This window comes from Anolis sagrei, chromosome 4 (genome assembly GCF_037176765.1).
Source record: "Anolis sagrei isolate rAnoSag1 chromosome 4, rAnoSag1.mat, whole genome shotgun sequence".
NCBI classification, from domain to species: Eukaryota; Metazoa; Chordata; class Lepidosauria; order Squamata; family Dactyloidae; genus Anolis; species Anolis sagrei.
In genome coordinates, this window is record NC_090024.1 from 46,753,920 (window position 1) to 46,777,198 (window position 23,279).

At 39.7% G+C, this 23,279-nt stretch overlaps 2 long non-coding RNA genes across 3 annotated transcripts in view; one reads left to right on the forward strand and one right to left on the reverse strand.

Annotated features, from left to right (window-relative positions):
- Positions 1 to 9,218, forward strand: part of LOC132774879 (uncharacterized) — a 140,595-nt gene extending 131,377 nt beyond the window's left edge. The window contains exon 3 of the long non-coding RNA XR_009631451.2: positions 6,836 to 9,218. This is a non-coding gene — a long non-coding RNA (uncharacterized lncRNA). The remainder of the gene's footprint in view (positions 1 to 6,835) is intronic.
- LOC137096922 (uncharacterized) overlaps positions 1 to 20,421 on the reverse strand; it is a 114,629-nt gene extending 94,208 nt beyond the window's left edge. For both annotated transcript variants that reach the window (XR_010909804.1, XR_010909805.1), the window contains exon 1: positions 20,256 to 20,421. This is a non-coding gene — a long non-coding RNA (uncharacterized lncRNA). The remainder of the gene's footprint in view (positions 1 to 20,255) is intronic.
- Between the last annotated feature and the right edge of the window lie 2,858 nt (positions 20,422 to 23,279).

The window sequence follows — 23,279 nt, forward strand, 5'->3', positions numbered from 1 at the left end:
ATTTATGGCTAAACATCTCCTTCCTTTCGCTTTCTTGTCCTCCTCCCAAGCACCTCCTGTCCAGAATTATGTCCCTTGTTCCTTAAGTCTATCTCTTTGTCTCATTTTTTCTTTTTGTCTTTCATCTGCTCCACAAGTCCCAGTAAACTCCTTCCTTTCCCATTCTTTCACTTTTTTTCTTCCTTCTCCATATCTCTCTGCTCCAAACCTATTATCTCGTTCCTCATGCCCAGTTCTCAAAAGCAGGTGAAGTAGACTTGTTTTAAGTTTTGGGTTTAAAAATGAATAGTGAAAGCTGTCACCTTATGGTATAAAACAATCTTTCCATCCACCTTACTGTTACCTCAAAACCATAACACAGAACAAGGCTGTTGCATGAGGAAACACGCATGCTGTTGCATGAGGCAACACACAAGCCAGTGCTTTAGTTATGTCATATGTATCAGTAATTATACAACCTCACCAGACAGCCACGGCACTCTGTCTAATAAAGGGACATGGGGAAACTGGCGCCCCACATCCCGCATTGCCTGGATTCAAGTGAAGGCGGTCACATGGGGGAAAGCGTGAGTGCAGTGGTGCGTGCGGCTTCCCCACATAGATTGTATGGCAACACGGGAGCTCTCCAAAAGCATGCACCGGCTTCTACCTTCTTCACCCATGGAGCCAGCATGGTGTCATGTGATGGGAGCCAGCCAGCTCCGTGAGTGACCTGGGCTAAAATCAGTGCAAGGTGCCAATTTTAGCCTTTTGTGATGAGATCGATATTATTGTTATTTGTGAAAGGAACTATCTCATGCTCCCACAGAGGCTTTTGCTGTTTTCTTTGTCAAGCCTCAGTTGTCCCTTATTTAGAATGGGTTTAGTTCCTTTTTTAATAGTTTTCTGTGGGAGTGGTTTTAATTGGACTCTTTCCTTTTAAGAACCCCCTCCCCCAGGTGGAACTTGCAGTCCTCCTCAGCAATTCCTTTGCAGCTAGTCATTCTGATAGTGCCAAAGAACCTACAGTCTGTAGTACCTTCCACGTTAAAGACTGAAGAAATGAAGTTTAAGACTTAGAGAAACAAGGTTGAAGTATTGAGGAACTAAGTCTACAATTTGTACAAGAAAAGAGACAAACAAGAGGTATTGAAAGAAGTCAAATCCTGACAGAAAAGAAGCCAGAAAGAATATATATTTGGAAGAAACCAAGAGAAACCCAGTTAAGTTCCAAGCTTTGATCTGTTCTATCAAGTATTTTTTTTGTTGGTCAGACCTTGGGAAAAGTTGGACTGATCTTCAATACAATGAAATTCCCTTTTGTTTACTGTTACACCTTTTGTTGTGTGTTTCCAATTCTGTTCTTGCCAAGAATAGGGCACCTGAGGAGAGTTAGCTCAGGGAACAGGCAAACTACTTAAAAGAAAGTAGTGATTGTCTAGATTTTCTTCAAAGCTCAAAGCAGGAAGAGTAGCAATAAGCAATCTGAGGACAAAACTATGGCCTGTACCTTATTGTTAGGCTCCAGTGAATCCACTCATTGAATCCACGACTGATTCAATGAGTTTGGATTTAGATAAGTTCCAAATAGTTGCAAGTACCAGTAGAATTCAGGTCCTACAATATTTGTTGCGATCAATCACATATTGCATCCTAAGGATCTTATATAGCCCAGTACATCATAAACTATCTTGCTACCCCATTTTCCATAAGTGTAGAGGTAGAAATTGCCTTATTGCCAGGGTTGAAGTAAGATTCAGCTGGCAATCTGACACTGGTGGACCTCTTTTTTTGTAATTAATATGAGTTTTGTCAAGCTTTCTACTCTATATCTCAGGAATCCTCAAAAACATAATGATGTTTATAGCAATAAGAAAATTCATCACTTTTGCTAAGCCGTCGAATAAGTGAATTGGAAGAATGCCACGTTTTAGCTAACACTAAATAACTTTCAATGTAAAATAATAAAAAGGAGAATTTTTTCTTGGATAAAAAGGCTCTCTCTATGTGTATGTGTGACTGCTTCTCTTTTTTGAGAACTATATATACTTTCAGAGTTTTTCACTCATTACTACACAGACAGGCCTATAGAAACATAAGATTCAGAAACATCTGGCAATTACAATTGATGAGGAAACAAGATACATATTTTTACAGGAAATTTTGCAGAAACTGTCCATGCATGTTTTTCATTCTTTCATTGCCATAGTGACAATACCTTCCTCATGAAATATGATGTACAGAATTAAGCCATTCAGACCCCAAAATAGTTAAACTATTTTGAAATGATGTAGACAACAATTTGGATTTATCTAACATAATAATGGCACGTAGCTACTAAAGTGTAATTCTCCCTCCTGCATCTATGTTACCTGCCATGGTTTTTGCTAACTCTTGTGTTTCCACTGCAGCAGCATCCGCTGGTTCCTCTTCCCATTTGCAATGGAGCCCTCCTAAAGTAGATATGCATTGTGGGATAGGGGCCAGTGAACTTTGTCCCCAAAGGTAGGAGGAACTGGCATATCCCAGGCAGTTTAGCCCATATGAGGAGGTCATAGGATGATGTTTCCAGCCCATATCACACCAGAAGCAAGACTGTGATGACAAATTGTGAGAGGAATTCTGCATTTTGCATAAAGTTTAACTATGTAATGCATACGTAAAATTTCAAATGTATAGATAATGACTAGAATCTAAGTAGGCATCCAATACATCTTACCAAGGTGATGGAAATTGAGACCATATAACCTGTATACCTCATATGTCTGTTGTTCATATTATAACAACTGATGGGCAATTTCAAGGCCTCTTCTCTTTCTCTCATGTGTATATTTTTAAAAATCATAAACAAGACATAGAATTAATGCAGTTTAATACCCCTTTAACTGACTGCTGACACAATACCCGGCCTGGAGGGGGGGGGGCAGGTTGGAGCAATATTGTCTCCCAGCAATGTTTCAGAGAAGCATGCCAGGTCAGCTCCCTCATCTTTGAGGAGATCATAGGTGATGTACATCTCACTTTTCACTGACCTGGTATTACTTAAAAGCAAGGTGAGGTTTTGTGGGTGGTCTGGCTCACTCTTCAAGTTCCTCAGACTGGCAGGGTGACTGGAAGATGAGATAGATATTAAACTTTTTTCTCCCCTTCCTGTATAAGGGCATAACCCTCTATAAGGGTATAGCTATACTGTCTAATAACTGATACTGTCTAATAACTGACAACTGTTTCTTTTTCAACAACTTACAGTGGTATGGTCTCATCAAACACACTTTAGGTTCTGTCTCATGATATCCATCTGCTTTATGCTGCTGAATGAAATCCCATTTTCCCCCCAAAGATCACTTAAAAAGTAACTCAGTTCCTTGAAAAATGGCAACATTTAGAGTAGGGTTTGGGGGGCAGGGGGGATAACCACAGTAGAACACCTCCCAATTATATCCTGGGGCCTCCAAAGTATAACTGTAAGCACTAAAGCAGAATTCATGGTCTCTCTTGTAGAATTTTTATAATTCCTCTTAAAAATTAAGTCTAGAAAGATGAAATCATTATATTCTCTGAGAAGGAGCTGAACACTCAGGATCATACCATACCACATGCCTCCCCCCTCCCACACACCTTTTAATTTAAAGACTAACCTCCATGACCAAAAAAGTCTCAAATCAAAGGCATTATTTGTCAAAGCCTGATGCAAGGTTGGCCATTTGCTGCCAAATCTCTTATGATCAATAAAAGCCTGAAAGTATTGGCTATAACTATAGAAAAAAATCAAGAAAACACAATGTGCATCTACATTATAGAATTAATATAGTTTGATATCGCTTTAACTGCCATGTTGCAGTTTAGCCCTGGAAAGGTCACAGGTTCGAATCTGCTGAGCGGCATGAACTCCCGCTGTTAGCCACAGCTTCTGCCAACCTAGGAGTTCGAAAACATGCAAATGTGAGTAGATCAATAGATACTGTTCCAGCGGGAAGGTATCGGTGTTCAATGCAGTCATGCCAGCCACATGACCTTGGAGGTGTCTACGGACAACGCCAAGTCTTTGGCTTAGAAAAGGAGATGAGCACCAACCCCCAGAGTCAGACATAACTGGACTTAATGTCAGGGGAAAACCTGTACCTTTACCTGCAGTTTAGCAAGGCAATTAGCCTTCTCTGCCAAACTACAATTCCCATCATCCCATAGCATGGTGCCCTGGCAATTAAAGTGGTGTCAAACTGCATTAATTCCACAGTGAAGTTGCACCCTACATCAACTAATGAAGATCCCTTTGCATACTCTCTTTTCCCCATTGAATTTCTGTGGAATATGTAAGGTGATATTTAGAAAAGTCCATACTGCATACTCTCCAATATTTTCAGAGGAAAATGGGTGATGGGGCATGTGTGAACAATATCACAATGGCCTATAAGGTATTCTACAGTTTTCTTTTCTCACAGTCCCTTTCACAGTGCACAATAATAGCATTGTGTTTGCAGTTTGAATGCCACCGCTGTATGCTATGGAATCTTGGGACTTGTAGTTTGGTGAGGCAGTAGAGCTGCCTGGCTGAGATTTCTAAATGTCCCTCCCTAATCTACAGATTCAAGGATTCCATGGGATACAGCCATGGCAATTAAAGTGGAATCATAGTGCTATTATTGTGTAGTATGGAAGGACCTCTGGTCATAAATATCTCATAAACTAACAATAGATGAATAAGGAAAGTGTTTTGTCATACTTGCTTGTAATCATTTAAATCTCACTCCTAAATGGATTCTGTCTACCCTGAGCAGTTATATGTAGCCTTGCTGTGAAGCAATCGGATGTGTTCATCTTTCCTCTATCCCCAGTCAATGTGGGTACCATGTATATAAATATTTAAAAGCTATAGCATAATAGCAAGGATTTATTTTGATTCTCGTTCAGATTTATATATTGTGAACGTTCTTGTACCTGGTTCCAGATGGGCCAGACCGTGCTGTGGATCAATTTAAGATAAAGCCAACTTTCTGCCAGATATAGCCTCACTTAGAGAGAGAATTAAAATTTAAAAGTTATAGTCAGCCATGATGAGCTGTCAGAAGAAAGCAGTTTGAAAATAATTAGCATTAACACTTTTGGCATGCAATACAAATCTCCTGTAATTAAGGATTATGTAAAACTGGGTACTTAAGTGCTCATCAACTATTTTACTATTATCGCTATTTTATCTAGAAGAAAATGATTGGAGTCCGGTTGGTGTATTGTGCTAACGGTTGCACTTTTTCCAGGGTTACGCAGTGGTAGAAATGTCAGCAAATGAAAGCTATCAGCACAAAGCAGCCTATTTCTCCGATGTTGTCTTGGTATCATGGCTTCCATGTCTATGGCTTTTTCTTTCTGCTACTATTACTTTCACTGGCAAATTTGTACTGGCACAGTAAACCAACAGGATTTCAAGCATGAGCCATAGCTGGTCACTCCCTTCCATTGGCCAATGGCTATGGGTCAAAACTAACAAAATGAAGTTCAACAGTGACAATGCAAGAAACTCCACTTAGGCAGAAAAAATGAAATGCAAAGATACAGAATGGGTGAGCGTGGCTGAATAGCAGTACGTGTGAAAAAGATCTTTGAATTTAACTTGTTTGACAACAAGTTAAATACGAGCCAAGAGTGCCGTACAGTGGCAAAAAAACTAATGGGATTTTGGCCTGCATAAATAGGAGTATATTTCCCAGACCCAGGGAAGTCATGCTACCCCTCTATTCTGCCTTGGTCAGACTGGAATACTGTGTCCAATTCTGGGTACAGCAATTGAAGGGAGATGTTGACAAGTTGAAATGTGTCCAGAGGAGGGCAACTAATCAAGTTTCTGGAGAACAAGCCCTATGAGGAGCAGCTTAAAGAGCTGGCCATATTTAGCCTGCAAGAGAGAAGGCTGAGAGGACACATGATGGCCATGGATAAATATATGAGGGGAAATCATAGGAAGAAGGGAAAAAGCTTGTTTCCTGTTGCCCTGGAGACTAGGGCATGAAACAATGGCTTCGAACTACAGGAAAGGAGATTCCACCTGAAATGGTGGAATCTCCTTTCCACCTGAACATTAGGAAGAACTTTCTAACTGTGAGAGTTGTTCAGCAGTGGAACTCTCTGCTCCAAAGTGTGGTGGAGGCTCCTTCTTTGGAGGCTTTTAAGCAGAGGCTGGATGGCCATCGGTCTGGAGTGCTTTGAATACAATTTTCCTGCTTCTTGTCAGGGGGTTGGACTAGATGGCCCATGAGGTCTCTTCCAACTCTATGATTCTATTATTGCATTTAAAAAATTAAAAAATAATCAGAGATAATTTATGTGCTTAATGCTATAGGGTAATAGTTAGTGTGTACAGCTCTATACTGGCATGTGAAATACATTGCAAGGAAAACACCTACACACCTTGAATTCTTATCTTCTTTGTGGTCTGCAGTTTAAAATATATCAACAGTGGGGGAAAACACAATAAACACCAGTGGTCTGGATGCTGGTGGATAAGAAAAAGGTGACTGCAGCATTTTTATTAGCTGTTCCTCTGACTTTAAATCAAATCTGCGAAGGAGGCGCGGGGGGGAGACAATTCCTCTTTAATCATTTTGTCAATAGTTCAGAGAGGTCTCAAAATATAATTTAAAGCATTGGTACTGAAAATGCTTTTTCAAAGCAGTAGAGCTATGGTGCTTCTTTGTTGAGGAACATAAACATATAGAGACCTCACATTTACTGATGGGCTCATCTTCAGATGGCTCTGCTGGTCCTCCCTTCATTGGCATTTTTTTCTTTTGAATTTGTCTATCAAACTTCTCAGAGAAGTAAAAGCTAATCAAAAATGTGCTTTCTTTTATTCTCTCTTCAGCAACCAGGACTCCCTGAGAGACCCCTTTCATTGGCTGTTTCCATCTCCTGCTTTCTGGCATCACATAACCCTGCCTCCCAGTGCCGACGGTCAACATCACATGTGAGACGGATGGAATAAGCAATCTGAATCAGCCACCCGCACAATCAAAGGTGTCAGTACATCAAGAGCAGCAAAAAAAAAAAATTGGTGGCAATGTTTTTCTCCCTGCTTAAAAAGTAGAACACCTTGCCAAGCATCAGCTGAGCCCTCTAAATCTTGATTTTGCACATCTGCCAATGCACAGAGAGAAATCACGATGCATGAGAAATGCCCTATTTATAATACTCTCATCTCCTTTCCTATGCAGTGTAAAGATGTATAGGGATACACTTTCTCACCAAAGCTCGCTTTTTCATTTTGCTACATCACGCTTGTTGTTAAAACCCAAGCTGGAATCCTGAGGCAAGTAGAAATATTTTTCCCACCAAATATCTCTGCCCAAAATGGCAATAACAACATCCATATTTTTTAAAAGAATACCATGTGTTTACCTTGTTTCAAATGTGCAATGGCAGAGGAGAACACCCACAGATAAATCCACAAATATTAAACACAAATATCCCCTCTTTCATCCATTTTCTCATTTACCAGTGATTGCAGTGTTTTGAACAGACAGCTGCTAAATTGAATTTCTGATATTACAATATACAAGATTTCAGCAGACAGTGCAATATTCGTTCATATATGCGTAAATGGATGTGTCTCTTTATGTGTTGTTCTAGATAAATGTATGGGCAGAAAGACACAGATACATATATGAATATATATTAATCATCTGCTGTTTAGCAGGCCAAATAATTTTACACTGTTGTTTTTATTGTCTTTTTATACAGAGAGACTACACATGCTTCTAAAGCTACCACCACAATCCGCTTTTATAAATCTGAAATATATAAGATAGTTCTGTAGTGCATCAGGCTGGATCTACACTGCCCTATATCCCATGATCTGATCCCAGATTATCTGATTTGAACTAGATTATATGAGTCCACTCCCAGATAATCTGGGATAAACAGATAATCTGGGATCAGATCCTAGGATATAGGGCAGCGTAGATCCAGCCCCAAAGCATTCTAAATGTCTCAGATATAAGATTGGACTCACCCAAGTAATCAACAAGCAAGCCATCCTTTCACACTATACAAGGAAGCATTCTTGCACCAACCTTGTTTAATATCTTTACTAACGATCAGCCACAACCACCACAAACAGAGAGCTTTATATGTGCTGATAACCTTGGCCTAACAACACAAGCAAAAGACTTTGAAACAGTTGAAATCCAACTTACTAATGCCTTGAAAGATCTCTCCAGCTACTGCAAAGATAACCACCTGAAGCCTATCCCTGCCAAGACACAAGTGTGTGCTTTCCACCTACACAACCGTGAAGCCAACAGGAAATTGAAAGTCACCTGGGAAGGTCAAGAGCTTGAACATTGTTTCCATCCTAAATATCTCGGTGTCACCTTAGATCGAACACTAGCATATAGGAAACACTGCTTGGACACCAAGCACAAAATAGCTGCACACAATAACATCCTGCGGAAACTTACTGACAGCACATGGGGTGCAGACCCAAAATTAATAAGAGCATCAGCCCTAGCCTTGTCTTACTCAACTACCGAGTATGCCTGCCCTGTTTGGCATAAGTCTGCCCATGCAAAGCAGGTGAACATAGCATTGAACGAAACATGTAGGAAAATCACAGAATGTCTTAAACTTACACCTGTTGATAAACTCTGCAAACTAACTGGCATTGCCCCCCCCCCCCCGATGTGCAACGGGAAGTTGCTGCTAAATGTGAGAGAAATAAGGTTGAACACTGCGAAAGCCATCCACTACATGGCTACCAGCCTCCTCTTAGTAGACTCAAATCAAGGAAAAACTTTATGAGAACTACCACTCCTCTTGGCATCCCCCCAGCAACAGGAAGGGTATCCCTCTGGGCAGCTAAACCAGGAAATCCCAACTGGATGCCCCCCCCCCCACGAGGGTCTTCCTCCAGGGGCAAACCAAGAATGGGCAACTTGGAAATTCCTGAACAGACTCCGAAGTGGAGTGGGAAGATCAAAAGACAACCTGGCAAAATGGCACTACCTAAAAGAATCCCACACCTTGTGTGACTGGAGCAGAACGGACAACTCCGCATCTGTATACTTGTCCACTATGCCTTGCCTCATGTACGGAGGAAGAATTGTTGGAGGCTACAGACAATGCCATTGCTGTTGCCTGTTTTTGGTCAAAAGATATTTCGCCTCCTGTGCTCCTTCTATTTTTATCAGTTTTATTACTAATGTATGCAATGCTTTTGAAACGAAATAAATAAACACTATATAATTATAGAGCTGAAATTACACTTTGAGATTCTATGACTTTATCCCATGTAATCCTAGGTTTGTAATTTGAGAAGACATTAGAATTCTCTAAAAATTCTCAGTACTCCTCCAAAAAATGGCAAATTCAAGGATTCCACAGAACTTTGACATGGCAATTAATTTGGAAACATAACACTATACTTGGTAAGTGTGAAGCAGTTCACAAAAGTCACCATCCATGTGGTACTGTATTATTAAATCAGTTTTTCTTGGCTTCCACTTGAATGACAATACTCATATATGTTTCTAGTTAAAAGACGTTTTTTAAATGTCTTCTTGAGTTGAAGGCAGTGGGTTCTCTCTGACCCTGTAAGCCAGGGGACCTCAAACTTTTTAAGCAGAGTGCCAGTTCCTAGTCACTCAGACTGTTGGGAGGGAGGACTATGGGGGTTTTTTTTGGGGGGGGGGGGTGACGACCATGAATGAATTCCTATGCACACTGCACATATCTTATTTGTAGTGCAAAAAACCAAATGAAAGAACAATACAATATTTAAAATGAAGAACAATTTTAACCAACATAAACTTACCAGTATTTTAATGGAGAGGGTGGGCCTGTTTTTGGCTGATGTGAATCACAATCTGTCAACTGCAAAAGGCCACCTTACTTGGATCTGCGCGCATCATTCGAAAATACATCACACAGTCCTAGATGCTTCTGAAGTGTTCAACTTGTGATTTTGTGATACGAAATCCAGCATATAGATCTCGTTTGCTGTGACATACTGTGCTTTTGTGTAAATAATAATAATAATAATAATTTATTTGTATCCCACCCCATCCCCCTAAGGGGACTCAGAGCAGCCTACACATACACACAAATGTTTCAAAGTAGACCATTTGCAAGTTTTGGAGTCATGGTACCTCTTGAGAATTGGATTCTTATTACAACTATCTTGGTAGTCATACTTGTTAAGTAGAATCCAAAAAATATGAGCAGCTCTATATCAATAAACTTGCTCTGGCATGTTATCTCTACAAAGATTGGATCTTCTATAAAGCTGATGGATTGCCAGGTGAAATAAAGGAGAGGGGATTTCCATGGTTGTTGCTTGTCAGGAGCTTCAACTCCGCAAGGCCTAGATACATAACAACATTATCTCCAAATGCATTTTAAACAATTTTCTCAGTTGAAATACCCAAAACAAAACCAATGTTGTGGTAGAATGGTCCAGAACTATTGCATATAGACCTGCTCTTTTGATATAATACTTCATGTATTTTTCAACCATCCCAGAGATGCTAAAGAAAGAAAGAAGAAATGGACCAGATGTTAGTCCAACATGATCCCATGCCCCTGTGTCCATTAACTACCGGAAGCCTGTGGTGTACTGGGTCTAAAAATATTGGTTGTCAGGAGACAAAGGGGGGCCAACTACAACATTAAGGCTCTCATTTAATTCCCTGAAAAATGATTGTATTGTATTGTTGAAGGATTTCATGGCCAGAATCACTGGAGTGTTGTGTGGTTTCCAGTCTGTATGACAGTGTTCTAAGAGCATTTTCTCCTGGTGTTTCACCTGTATCTATACCTGGCATCCTCTGAAGATCTTCTGAAGATGCCACCCACAGATTCAGGTGAAATGTCAGGAGAAATGCTGCTTGAACACAGCCATACAGCCCAGAAACCACACAACACCTCAATGATTATATTATTTTTTATTAAACTAGAAATACAATGTACATTTTAGTTGTATACAGTAATAATATTGGATCTTCTTTTATATTTTCATTAACATTTTAAACATATTGTCTAATGGTTAAGGGGGCCCACTTGCCATTGGGCAAGCTGACAACCTAGCCAGTCCTCCATTGAAAGAAGCATAACATCCATGTAACTTATATATTTTCTATCTGATTGAAGTAGTTAAACAGATGGAGGTCCATGACTGAAGCATTCTATCCAGTGTTTCTGCAGGCTTTCTATATACAATATCATACTTTTGTCTTTTTAATTTGTTCAGTTGATAACAGGTGCTACTTTAATGTGCTCATTTATAAAAGAATGCCCAAAAAATATTAGTGAGTACAGAGAGAGAATGAACATGACTGCTCTCCCTGTCCCTTACTTCCATATAGTCATCTGAAGGTTTAAATAGATTTTACAGCAGAAATAAAGTTGAACATGCATAGATTCCCTCCGAGTAAACAAAACGCTCAGGAAAGGCAGCATTTCCAGTCATTACACATGAGTGTGCATAGTTCAATGGCAGTCACTAAAGATTGGTTTCAGTCTTTAGTGGGGCTATTCAAAGTTCTGAACCCTTTGTTCAGCACCTTGGACAGCTCTTTGATAGTCTGGAGTAAAATCAGAGTCCGGTTCATTACACCCCTATCACAAGAGTACTGGCAGTTATACATCTTTACAAATTTTCTGATGTACACATGCACCTCTATGTCTTCCCGTCTACACATGTTTTGACCCAACTTACCCAGGCAAATGGAGGCTAGATTTAAAATGTAATATTTAATAGGGGGCATGTATGTCATAGGGAAGTCTAAGCAAAAAGAGGTAAAACTTAACAGGAGTCCACTAATGATGGTCTCTCTTACAGATCAACTTGGATTTGCCATGCACAATCCTACTGGCATTGGCCTTGCAATGAATCCTATATAAGTACAGGGACAATCAAGGGTCTGAAGAAGGTGAACTCACAGTACATATCTAATGCAATTCTGTGCTTCCAGAATATTTAGATAGAGGGAATTAAATGCCAAAGAGAAATGGAAACTTCCCCCTGAATTATTGTATTTATTTTATTTTGGTGTCAAGAGCGACTTGAAAAACTGCAAGTTGCTTCCGGTGTGAGAGAATTGGCCCAGGGGATGCCTGGATATTTTTGATATTTTATCATCCTTGTTGGAGGCTTCTCTCATGTCCCTGCATGAGGAGCTAGAGCTCTCCCTGAATTCGAACCTGTGACCTGTCGATCTTCAGTCCTACCGGCACAAGGGTTTAACCCACTGTGCCACTGGGGGCTCCTTGATTTCCCCTAATGCAAAAAAAAAATTGCTCTAAAAAGAAATTTTAATTGGAACCATAGCACTGGAGAATGCTTAAATTCGCCCCTTCTCACTCTGCCTACCATGGCTGTTGTTTCCCAGCAACTGTATCTGCATCAACTGCATTCCCAAGAACTGCATCAAAGACATGATCTCTTTCATCTGGAGTAGCCTATGGCCAAAAAAAGCTCACATATTTGCAGCCTTAACCTACTGAGATTTTATGAATTTGTCTAATCCCTTTGTTAGAACATTCCCTCCTGGTGTGAGCCTTCAAGGCTGCAGGGATCTTATATGACTGCATCTCCCACCATTCCTCACCATTGGTTATGCTGGTTAAGGCTCCTGTGATTTACAACCCAACAACATTTGGAAGGCCACAGGATTTCCACTCCTGGTTTAAATTAAAAACACGACATTGATTTGAATAAGAATAAGTGATAATATTACCTATGATTTTAGGCTCTCGTTAATCATATTGGTGACATTCTGGGTTTCATGTGCTACAGTCAATGATTTTTAAAAATAATTCTGGGCTCTTTTATATCTTTGATTATAATTTCCATTTCTCTCAGTCTCTCTCACACACACACTCGCTGTCTCTCTCATCCATTAACCTTCTACACTCCTCTTCCTCCCTTTCTTTCAATGAAAAGATGCTAGGTCATCAAAAATGCTCCATACTGACTCAGTGAAAAGGACAACGTATTGCTTTCTCCAAGGGAATTATTGCTTTCCCTCCTACAGCCTGTCTTCTGGCTGTGAGGAGTTGCATTCGATTGCCACTTCACGGCAATACATCTCTTTTCCATTAAAAGTGCAATTTGTACAAACATCCTTTTATTACTTATCAATTGTTTTGCCAGCAAAAACAAAAACAAAGGCAAACAAAAGAAGAGAAAATGCAGAGCTAGAGAGAAAGGCAAGGCAGAAAAAGGACCCAGTGAACTGGCAGGGAGACAGTTGCTTAACCCAGAAAGGTTATGTATTGAATGAAGGATACCAAAAAGGCAATTTTGTCTGGTAGGTATATTGAGAGTTTTATTTGATTAGTATGGGTATACAAAAGTAAGCAAGAAAAACAAATTATATATGTTGCTTTCTTATATGGATGTCTGTCTGGTTTTCTATATGGCTTATATTGTCGATTGATGAGTCCAGGAATTTTTAAGGAGCTTCTTTGCAGGTACTGCTGAAGGATAAGAAGAATTCTTGTGTCTGAGCCATTTCTCAGAACTCGAGCTCATGCAAAACTGGCACAGGATGCTTATGCAGTAGAGAAGTCTGCACTGCAGTTAGGGATTTGACACGTGACTTGGGAAAGCAAATTATGTCTTCATTTTCTCCTATAATTGCAATGCTTCTTCGTGTGGGATGCAGGGCATGGGACCTTCAGTTCAGCCTCTTTGTGCATAATGGTGCTGGGATTGGGAAAGGTGCAGTGAGCAAAACAGGCAGAGAATGTATGTTATAATCAACAATGCAACTGAAGATTTTATAGCATTGTAAATATGCCTCCCATGTTTTCTGTCGCACATAATGTTATAAAGCTACACACTTTGTTAAATTGAGAAATAAGAGATACATAGGCTATTGAAAAAAAGCAAAAGGTTATGTACTGTTTTCAATTTGCAAATATGAGATGCATTTATTTCTTCACGTTTTGCATTGTTTCGGGGCAGCTATTTGCACCAGAAACTAAGGTACTGGAATGCATGGATATTGTTCCCAACAAATTTGTTATTCATAGTTTTTTATATACCTTTTCTCCCTCTGCCTTCCAATCAAATATGAAATGTCCCCACAATTTCTCTTGATCTAGTGATACACTTGTGTAGCCTTATTCAACATGAATCTCTCCCCATGTTCTGCTCTTCAATGCACATCACTCCACCCATTTTGGCCAGTTCTCGGGGATGTTAAGGAATTGTAGTGCAAAACACCAGCAAGGAATATGGGGTGAGGAAGCAAATTGCACTCAGAAATGGGTTTCTTTCTATAAGGATCACAAAAGAGTTCCTTGCCTGCATTCAGTATATACCTGCAGTGCTCTGTTCCACCAGCCTTCAGCAAACAATAGAATGCAGCACTGGACTCAGTCCTGTCTAAGTGGTGCTCAGAAAAGGATGAGGGTGAATATTCCAGCTTTTGTAGAATCCAGAGGTCTCTGGATCATTACGAGTAAATATTTGACAGATTTTTGTATCATCCATCTTCTATCAATTTGATTTTCATACATATTGCGTATGACTTATCCAAAATATTTGGGGCCTAAAGTGATTTGGATTTTGGATTTATAAACATTTGAAATACCTATATTTGCATATCCACAAATAATGAGATATCTTGGGGATGGGACCCAAGTCTGAACACAAAATCTATTTGTGTTTCATATACATATAAAAATGTAAAGGTTTCCCCTGACATTAAGTCTAGTCATGTCTGACTCTGTGGGGCAGTGCTCATCTCCATTTCTAAGCTGAAGTGCCAGCATTGTCCATAGACACCTTCAAAGTCATTTGGCCAGCATGACTGAATGGAGAACTGTTACCATCCCACAGAAGCGGTACCTATTGATTTACTCACATTTGCATGTTTTCAAACTGCTAGATTAGCAGAAGCTGGGCCTAAAAACAGGAGCTCACCCCAATTCCCAGATTGGAACCACCAGCCTTTTGGTCATCAAGTTCTGCAGCTCAGTGGTTTAACCCGATGTGCCACCAGTGAGTCATTATACATATACATATAGCATGAAGGTAATTTTATACAACATTCTGGAATGCATGAATCAAAGTTTGTGTGCACCAAACCATCAGATGCCCAGTTATCTTTAGAATGTACATTTATAAGAGTGAGCGTCTCAGAGTAACACAACACATTTTGATTACTTATTTATAATTGTTTCAAAGCATACTGCTTCTACTGCTTCTACTGCTCTTAAAAAGAAACTCAATAGCATCATTCAGAGCCAAAGCAAAACTGATGAACAAAACTATTAATACATGAAAATAAACACACCAAAAGTGTATACAACAAAAATTCCTTTATTATCCATTTAAAGGACAATGGAGAGTAGGCAATCCATCTTGCCATGGGAAGGAGTTCAACTATCTGGAGGCTACAACCAAAATTATTTTGGCCTGCATCCTGAATCTCCACCAAATATAAAACTTGATTATGGACTAGACTTTACAATATAAAAGACCTGCAAAGTCAATGAAATATTGTAGGTTACTCAGTCCATTGCTTAGTTTTTACCTTTGACATATTAATTTCATTTCACTGTACTTACTGTTCTTCAGCAAAGGGGTGGAGGAAGGCCATGCAAGGAGGTTTAGATGACCTTCATGGCCTATTTGCATAGCATATGACTGCCAACACCAGATGTACAAGGCAGGAAAGCAGGCTGAAAATTGCAGTATCAGCTTCAAGTGAGGAATCTGCACCAAGTTCTAAAGCTTAAATGAAGTTTGTTTTTTCCCCTCTTGGCTTTATTCCAACTCCCCCAGCTGCTATCACTTTTCACAAGGTGAGAAGCTTAGAGGGACACATTTTTGGCCCAGAAACAATCAAGAGTTTGTGCTCTCTGTTGTTCAATAATAGATTTGGGGATTGTAGAATTTTTGGAAGGGTTGCTATTGCCACACTGCTAGAGATCCCTAGAATTTTAGGCATTGACATCATTTTAAGCTCAGAGGTCTTTGGATCTCCAGTGGTGCCTGGGCATGGTGTTTTATCTATTGGTACCTACTGATTATTTATTCTCTTGAATCCATATCTAAACTGCTGGATCCCAACACATTGGGTTTTCTGGAAGTACTTGGCTGAAAGTCATTTAGGCCACTGGTTGATGATAGTCTGTGGTTCTCTCACAGATATTTGACCGGGGAGGGATGACCTGTATGGGAACCGTACACCCTCACAATGGCTTTTCACCAATGGCAAAGTAAATCAAGGGTTGTCATATAAAACATTTAGCGAGGCAAAGGTTCCAAGCATCTGCAGTAGCTCTTATTTATTATTTATTTATTTCTTGCACTTATTGACCGCCACTCTCAGCCCTAGGGCGACTCGTGGCGGTGAACAACATAGAAAAGACAGTTTACAGTAAATCAAGACAGTACATGACAATCTACTACTACATAACATATACTTATGCTAAAAATCCGCTTCGTCAAATCCTGGGGTCATAATCAATTTCATAGTCATTGTCCATTCCGGTCATCGTTCCAATGATATAGCACTCAATTGAAGGCCAGCTCGAAGAGCCATGTTTTCAGGCTCCTACGAAAGGCCATAAGGGAGGGCGCCTGTCTAACTTCAGCAGGGAGGGTGTTCCACAGCCGGGGGGCCACCACCGAGAAGGCCCGCTCTCTCGTCCCCGCCAGACGTGCCTGTGAGGCGGGCGGGACCGAGAGAAGGGCCTCCCCGGATGATCTCAAGGTCCTCGTGGGCTCATAGGCCGAGATGCGGTCTGCAAGGTATTTTGGGCCGGAACCGTTTAGGGCTTTGTAGGATAACACCAGCACCTTAAATTCCTGTCTTCATAGCAGCATCTGTTCTGTGTTCAGAATGTCCAAGTAGAATTTTCTCTCACAAGTAAATACAGGCAAATTTGTATATATCTGCATATATTTGTATCTGTCTATGATTTTATTTACTGCACTTTTTTACTATCAAACTAAGAATATCATACATTTTCCTCTTAAAAGCCATACCCCAAAAACATTTCTTCTTAATTGGTTATGGCTGAAAAATGGGCTATAGCCAACTTCTTGGCTTGAGAAACAATGTAAATTGCTTTGGTTCACTCTGAATATTTCAAAGAATTTAGGACTTTGAGGATTATAATTCTTTTAGCATAACCTCTGGCAATGCTGACCTAGACACTCTGAGAATTATAGCCTAAAAAGTAACTTTCCAAGTCCTGGTAGGTCATCCAACGAGCAAAATTATATAAGGATTTAGATATTGAACAGCACATATGCTAAAATCAGAACAATAAAGAGAAGATTAGCATGGGCCATGCCTTGTTTGGATTCCAGATGCCTTGGGCCTCATGTCAGGAGAAAGGTTGGATAGTAAGCAAACAACAACTATGTTGTTGTTATTATTATTATTATTATTATTATTATTATTATTTTACTGACACAAAAACACAGTATGTCACAGCAAATGAGATATATATGCTGGGTTTCGTATCACAAAATCACAAGTCGGACACTTCTCAAGCATCTAGGACTATGTGATGTATTTTCGAATGATGCGTGCAGATCCAAGTAAGGTGGCCTTTTGAGGTTGATAGACTGTGATTTTGTCAGTGTTTATTGTTTCCAAATGCTGGCTGAGATCTTTTGCCATGGCACCCAGTGTGCTGATGACCACTGGGACCACCTGTACTGGTTTCTGCCAGAGCCTTTGCAGTTCGATTTTGAGGTCCTGATAACGGCTGAGTTTTTCCTATTGTTTTTCTTCAATGCGAATGTCACCCAGTATGGCAACATCAATAATCCAACCTTTTTTCTTTTCCACAATTGTGATGTATGGTGTATTGTGTTTCAAAACTTTGTCAGTCTGGATTCGAAACCCCTCAGTATTTTTGTGTGTTCATTTTCCACTACCTTTGCAGGTATTATTATTATTATTATTATTATTATTATTATTTATCCTTTGTTGAACAGCATTCTCTGTCCTCTACCACCTTTCAAATGTCAAATCTAGCAGTTTTCTAGAAAAACAGTCATCACTATGATTTTTATCCTCTGGCCCAAAAATAAGACATTTTCAATATTGTAAGAGGAGGGTGTTCTTCTAAAAAGCTGCTGAAATGGGATTCTTTCCTTCCTCAAGACAAGCAATGCAGGTTCTCAATACAATGCCTGTCTGCACTGAGGATCCACACTACCTTAGCTAAAATAATAATCGAGGGGTTGCTAGCTCAGAAGCCAAATGGTGCTCAGTTCCCTGCATATGGCCTCACTTTCATGTTTCTGCTTCACACCAGATTGACAAGAGGAGCTTGTGAAGCCTTTTCTTCATGGCTGCATCTTGACCTTGACCTAAGAGCTTTAGAGAAGGTTCCTGGCATTCGAAGCAGCCATTGTCCACTGTCAACTCCTCTTTTCTTTTGATATTAAGGAGAGTGAAAGGTCATGCAATATGCTGCCTTTCCTAGGTTTAGCATTCGAAGGGAGTGCAAGGGTGGAAGCTTCTGTTGTTTCCATTGCAAAACATTTTTGTTTTGACTCCTTTTCTCAGGTCAGATATGCAACAGCATTCATTTCTTTCACTTATTTCTTCCTTTTCCTGTTCCCTTTCTCTCTCTCTCTCTCTCTCGGGCGCGCGCACACACACATACAGAGAGAGAGAGAGAGAGCCAAATCTATATGTGTCAGACATTCAGCAAGGGAAAGACAAAGGCACTGAGTTAATTACCCATCATTTACTGCTGCTGAGAAGAACAGATGGTAGCAAGCGATGTGTGAATGGCGTGGGGCAGGGAATTATTCGATCTTTTTTAGATTAGTCGCCAGTGGCAAAGTGGGTGATTACAAGCTGTGACCCTTCTACAATATAGAAAATGTATATATGAATTTTCTGTTAAAGGCATTTTTAAAAAAAAAATGGATGGTGTTAAAAGCATTGAAACAATTGTTATTATGCTGAGGAATCACATTACTAGATGCTGAAAGAGCAATTGTGCTTTCAGATAAACTTTAGGAAGACTCCTGTTTGGGCAATTTTTTCTGGAAATATGAATAAGGTAAATGTAAAGAATAAGCCATATGTTTTCAGCAATTTTAAAACCTTCCGCTCACCAGCTATCTTTCTGGGGGCCAGAAAAAAAGCCAGTGCATGAAACAGTAAGTAGGATTGTACTAATTTTAAGTGCTAATAAAATTCAGGTTCGAAATAGAAAATAAAAATAAAGATGGTGAATTTGTTCTACATTCCACGTTGTCATAGGCAATGATGGGAAGAAAAGAGCTACGTATTTACTGTACCGCTACCAGTCTTATCAGTCTATCTCAGCACCTTTCAAGGTCAGTATAATATAATTTCCTCCTCATCTTGCAAAAAACACCCAACATTTCTCTTTCTGTATGGGGGGAAAGGAGGGAAAAAAGGTCTACTGCATTTTCAGTTGCATCAATAATTAATTGGTACATGAGAAAAACAGGTGCTGTCTTGTGCAGATCATAGAAAGTGTTCCATCATCAAAATCTCTCCAATCATCTAATTATTAAACCTATACAGTGCTAATATTATGGTGGAGGGTTGGGTGTGGTGGGAGGGAGGGAAGGAGGATGGAAGAAAGCCAGCAAGCCACAAATACCACTCCCTGAAAGCATTGCCATTGCAACTACATTTTCTGACACTTCTAATCTTATTGGGGAAGCCATTCTCTGCAACATCGAAGAGCGCAGCGAGGGCAAGATTTGAGGGGGAGTGGCTCAGCTTCTCCTCCTTGCATATTCTTCTTCATCAAGACAAGTGAAACATCAGCGGTATTGTACCGCCTGATGTCTTGCACATGTGTTTTGATAGTAACGGCAAGGAGGTGGGAGAGGGTGAGAGGAAGCTGGGGAACAATGCTGGATTGTATTAGTCAGCAGCATTGGGTGGTGCATTTATAACTGCAATCCATTTAGCCTGAATATAGGATCAGGAAGAAAGTGCAGCCCGGGCCAATCTGCCCTGGAGGAGGGAGAGGCATAAACCATTGCAGGAGACTAGAATTTCCAGTGTGTGGTTTCATTAAAAGCCAGGCTCTCAATACAATACCATCAATTAGAGGATGGGTTTCTTCTCTCTCTCTCTCTCTCTCTCTCTCTCTCTCTCTCTCTCTCCCCTCCCTTCCCTGAGCCACTCTCACACACATGCATACACAGACATTTTACTTTATATGCCAACACATAGAAAATATGCAAATACTGCAACAGCAGTTTCCAGTAAACATAACAGTACAAAAAATATATATGGCATGTGTAGTAACCTTACCTAAATTAACAGCACATTGACTCTGCAAGGAGAATGGCTTCATCACTGAAGGGGGGAGGGGGGTTAAAAAGTGCTCTGCATATGATTCTCCTTGCTGAAGGTTGTCACGATGAATTTCTCCAGCGTGGTGGCTACTGTTTAGGCTGGTATTTCTCTTCTTTTTTTTTTTAAATGCAATTCAGTATTTAAATCCGCAAATGGGCGGAAATGGGCGCTGAGAAAAGAAGATTTGAACCAAGACATTGTTTCCCCATTTCTGAAATTACAGAGGAAAGAAAATATGTATCCAACAAGGATAATTCTAGCAAGATTTCAAGTAAAATATCCAGTTGGGCTTTGATGAGCGTATCTTCTAATCCTGCCTGGCCAAGATAAGGAGGTCCTGTAATGTTTATATGAGCACAAAGGGTGGCTGATTTATAGTAAGAGCACCGCCATACCTGTGAACATATATTTACAGCACTTCTTGAAATGTCACATAATCCGGAACACATTATTTACACATACACAAAAATAGCTTTGAAAAAAATTAAGCACAATGGAGCAGAGGAGGAGTGACTCATTTCTTAAGAAATAAATGGATCACAATCCAGACAATATATGGACATCTGACACACACACACACACATATTGTTCTGAGTGTATGAGGTTCATAAGAGAAAACAACTGGTTATGAATTTTTGCAGGTTTTGCTGCTCTAGAAGTATGCGTTAAGAAGACTGAAGATAGCCATTTCTAATAGCCCTGTAGGTCTTTATTCTTTCCTTTTTTTCATTTTTTCTGAAACACAGATGAAATTGAAATTGATTTTGGGGGGTGACATTTATATTGAAAGGAGGTTCATTTGATATTTTTCTCAAGGTGAAATCTTTATTCATTTTGAAATAGGAAAAGTGCAGGGAGCCCAAGTATTGCTGTACAAGTGCTGCATGTATTCTGCATTGCTAGTGGCGTTTGTTGTATTGTTCTCTGATATAGCAGCCTGACCTTTATGCTTTATGTTCACTACTGCATGCATGCATGCATCTATATGCTGCTTCTAGCTGAACATAATTCAAGCAGAAAGCATCTCATATATTCGCTTGGTACCTAGAGATCTGTACATTGCGATTTTTCTCCTCCACTGCTGCATTGTTCATGCTTGATGAAATCCACAAGGACATGGTGCCAGCTAAAAAGAAAAGATACACATAGATGGCAATCCTACACATCATGAGCTTAATTAAATGCCAATGAAATCAGTAGTATTTAAACATCATAATTGTATATAGGATACAACTTCAGGGTGATATTTATGGATGTGGCTCAGGAAATATATATGGGCTTCGTCTGGAGAGAGAAAATGCTTTTTATTAGAGAAAGAGAGACAGCGCTAGAAACAGTTAAATTGCTGCATGGACTGGCACACTGCACTTTTGCATCATCATGCGATTCACATCCTTTCTCCTGAACCATTTTCCTAAGGTTGAGAATATCAGCATGGTAGCATTTACCCATTAGAAGAAAATTGTGTAAGAAATTAGCATGCAGGCAAATGAGTCAGAGGTGGTAAGAGAGGCCATATTCAAATAGGAAGTCCAAAACTAAAAAGTAGAATATAATGTGCTAATACTGTAATCAGTTTTACAGCACTACACGTGCCATTTTTGCTCACCTTCGCTCTGTAACCATATCCATCTATTTTCCGCCTGTTTTGTGTTACACTGACTTTCTTAGATGAAGGGAAAGGGTGATCTTGTTAAGATATAACTAAATATATGACTCCCTGTACATATGCAATTTACAAAGGTATACACAGACATGTTTATGTCTTTATGAATATAATGTGTGCATAATCAAAACTATTCTATATTCTATGAAGTTCCTATAAATTGTATTTCATGTAAAAATTTATTCTGATATATTCTGCATGCCATCCTGGGTCAAAGTGGAAACACTGTAGGAGCTCTTTTTGGGGGGAGAAATAGTGATTAGATCTCACTTCAGGAAGAAGTTCATATTAATTAGCAGGTCCCTATGGCTACTATTTAAACCAAGAAAATGGTGCTCTGACAGGAGAAACTTTATCTTTTCTACCTTTTCCTTCCCCTGATCTAGTACACCTCTTTACCAGTCATTGCTTCCAGTAATTCTAGCACCATGAATTCAATTCCTACAATTGTGAAAGAAAGTAAGAAACACTAACAATAAACATATAGTGTAGTTTTAAGTGGAAAACCAGTTGGCTAAGGATACAGCTTCACCATTTTATATACATCTTTGTCTACATGACAAGTGATTCATGGTCTCAATAGTTTGATGCCTTACCCTTATATGGAGTGTGAAGCACTTCCTCATGTACACTCATGCTCTGAACATTTGGGTGGGGGGGGGGGGGTTAGAGCATGAAAGATCTGGCCCAATCATCCAAATAAGATCCTTCTTGTGCATACATGCAAGATAAACACATGCAATAGACGCAGGAACATGTGCTGAAAAAAAAGACTAGTGGATTTATTCTTAACAGCATTAAAGTCCCCATTTTATTTACTTATTTATAGTATTTATATTCTGCCCTTCCCATCCCAAAGAGGACTCAGGATGGATCACAATGCACTCATAGACAGCAAACATTCAATGCCATTTTTAGACATATGAGACATACAGACAGATAGAGGTAATTTAGCATTTTTTCCAACTTCATCTCCTGGGTTAGGGAATCTGGTAACAGCTAGATGTTTTGGATTAAATTTATTTATTTACCCCTCAGGGGACTCAGGGCGGATTACAGTGTACATATACCTGGCAAACATTCAGTGCCATAGACACACAACACATATAGATAGACAGTCAGAGGCTATTTAACATTCCAACTTTTTCTGGCCACCATCCATCTGCAACACTGATGAAGTACTTCCTCATTCCCCGCATGCTTTTCCTGGAGATTTTTATGGCCTTGTAAATTAGTTAACTTAGCCTCCCCACATAAGTGGTACCTAATTTTCCTACTTGTCAGATGCAACTGTCTTTCAGGTTGCAAAGGTC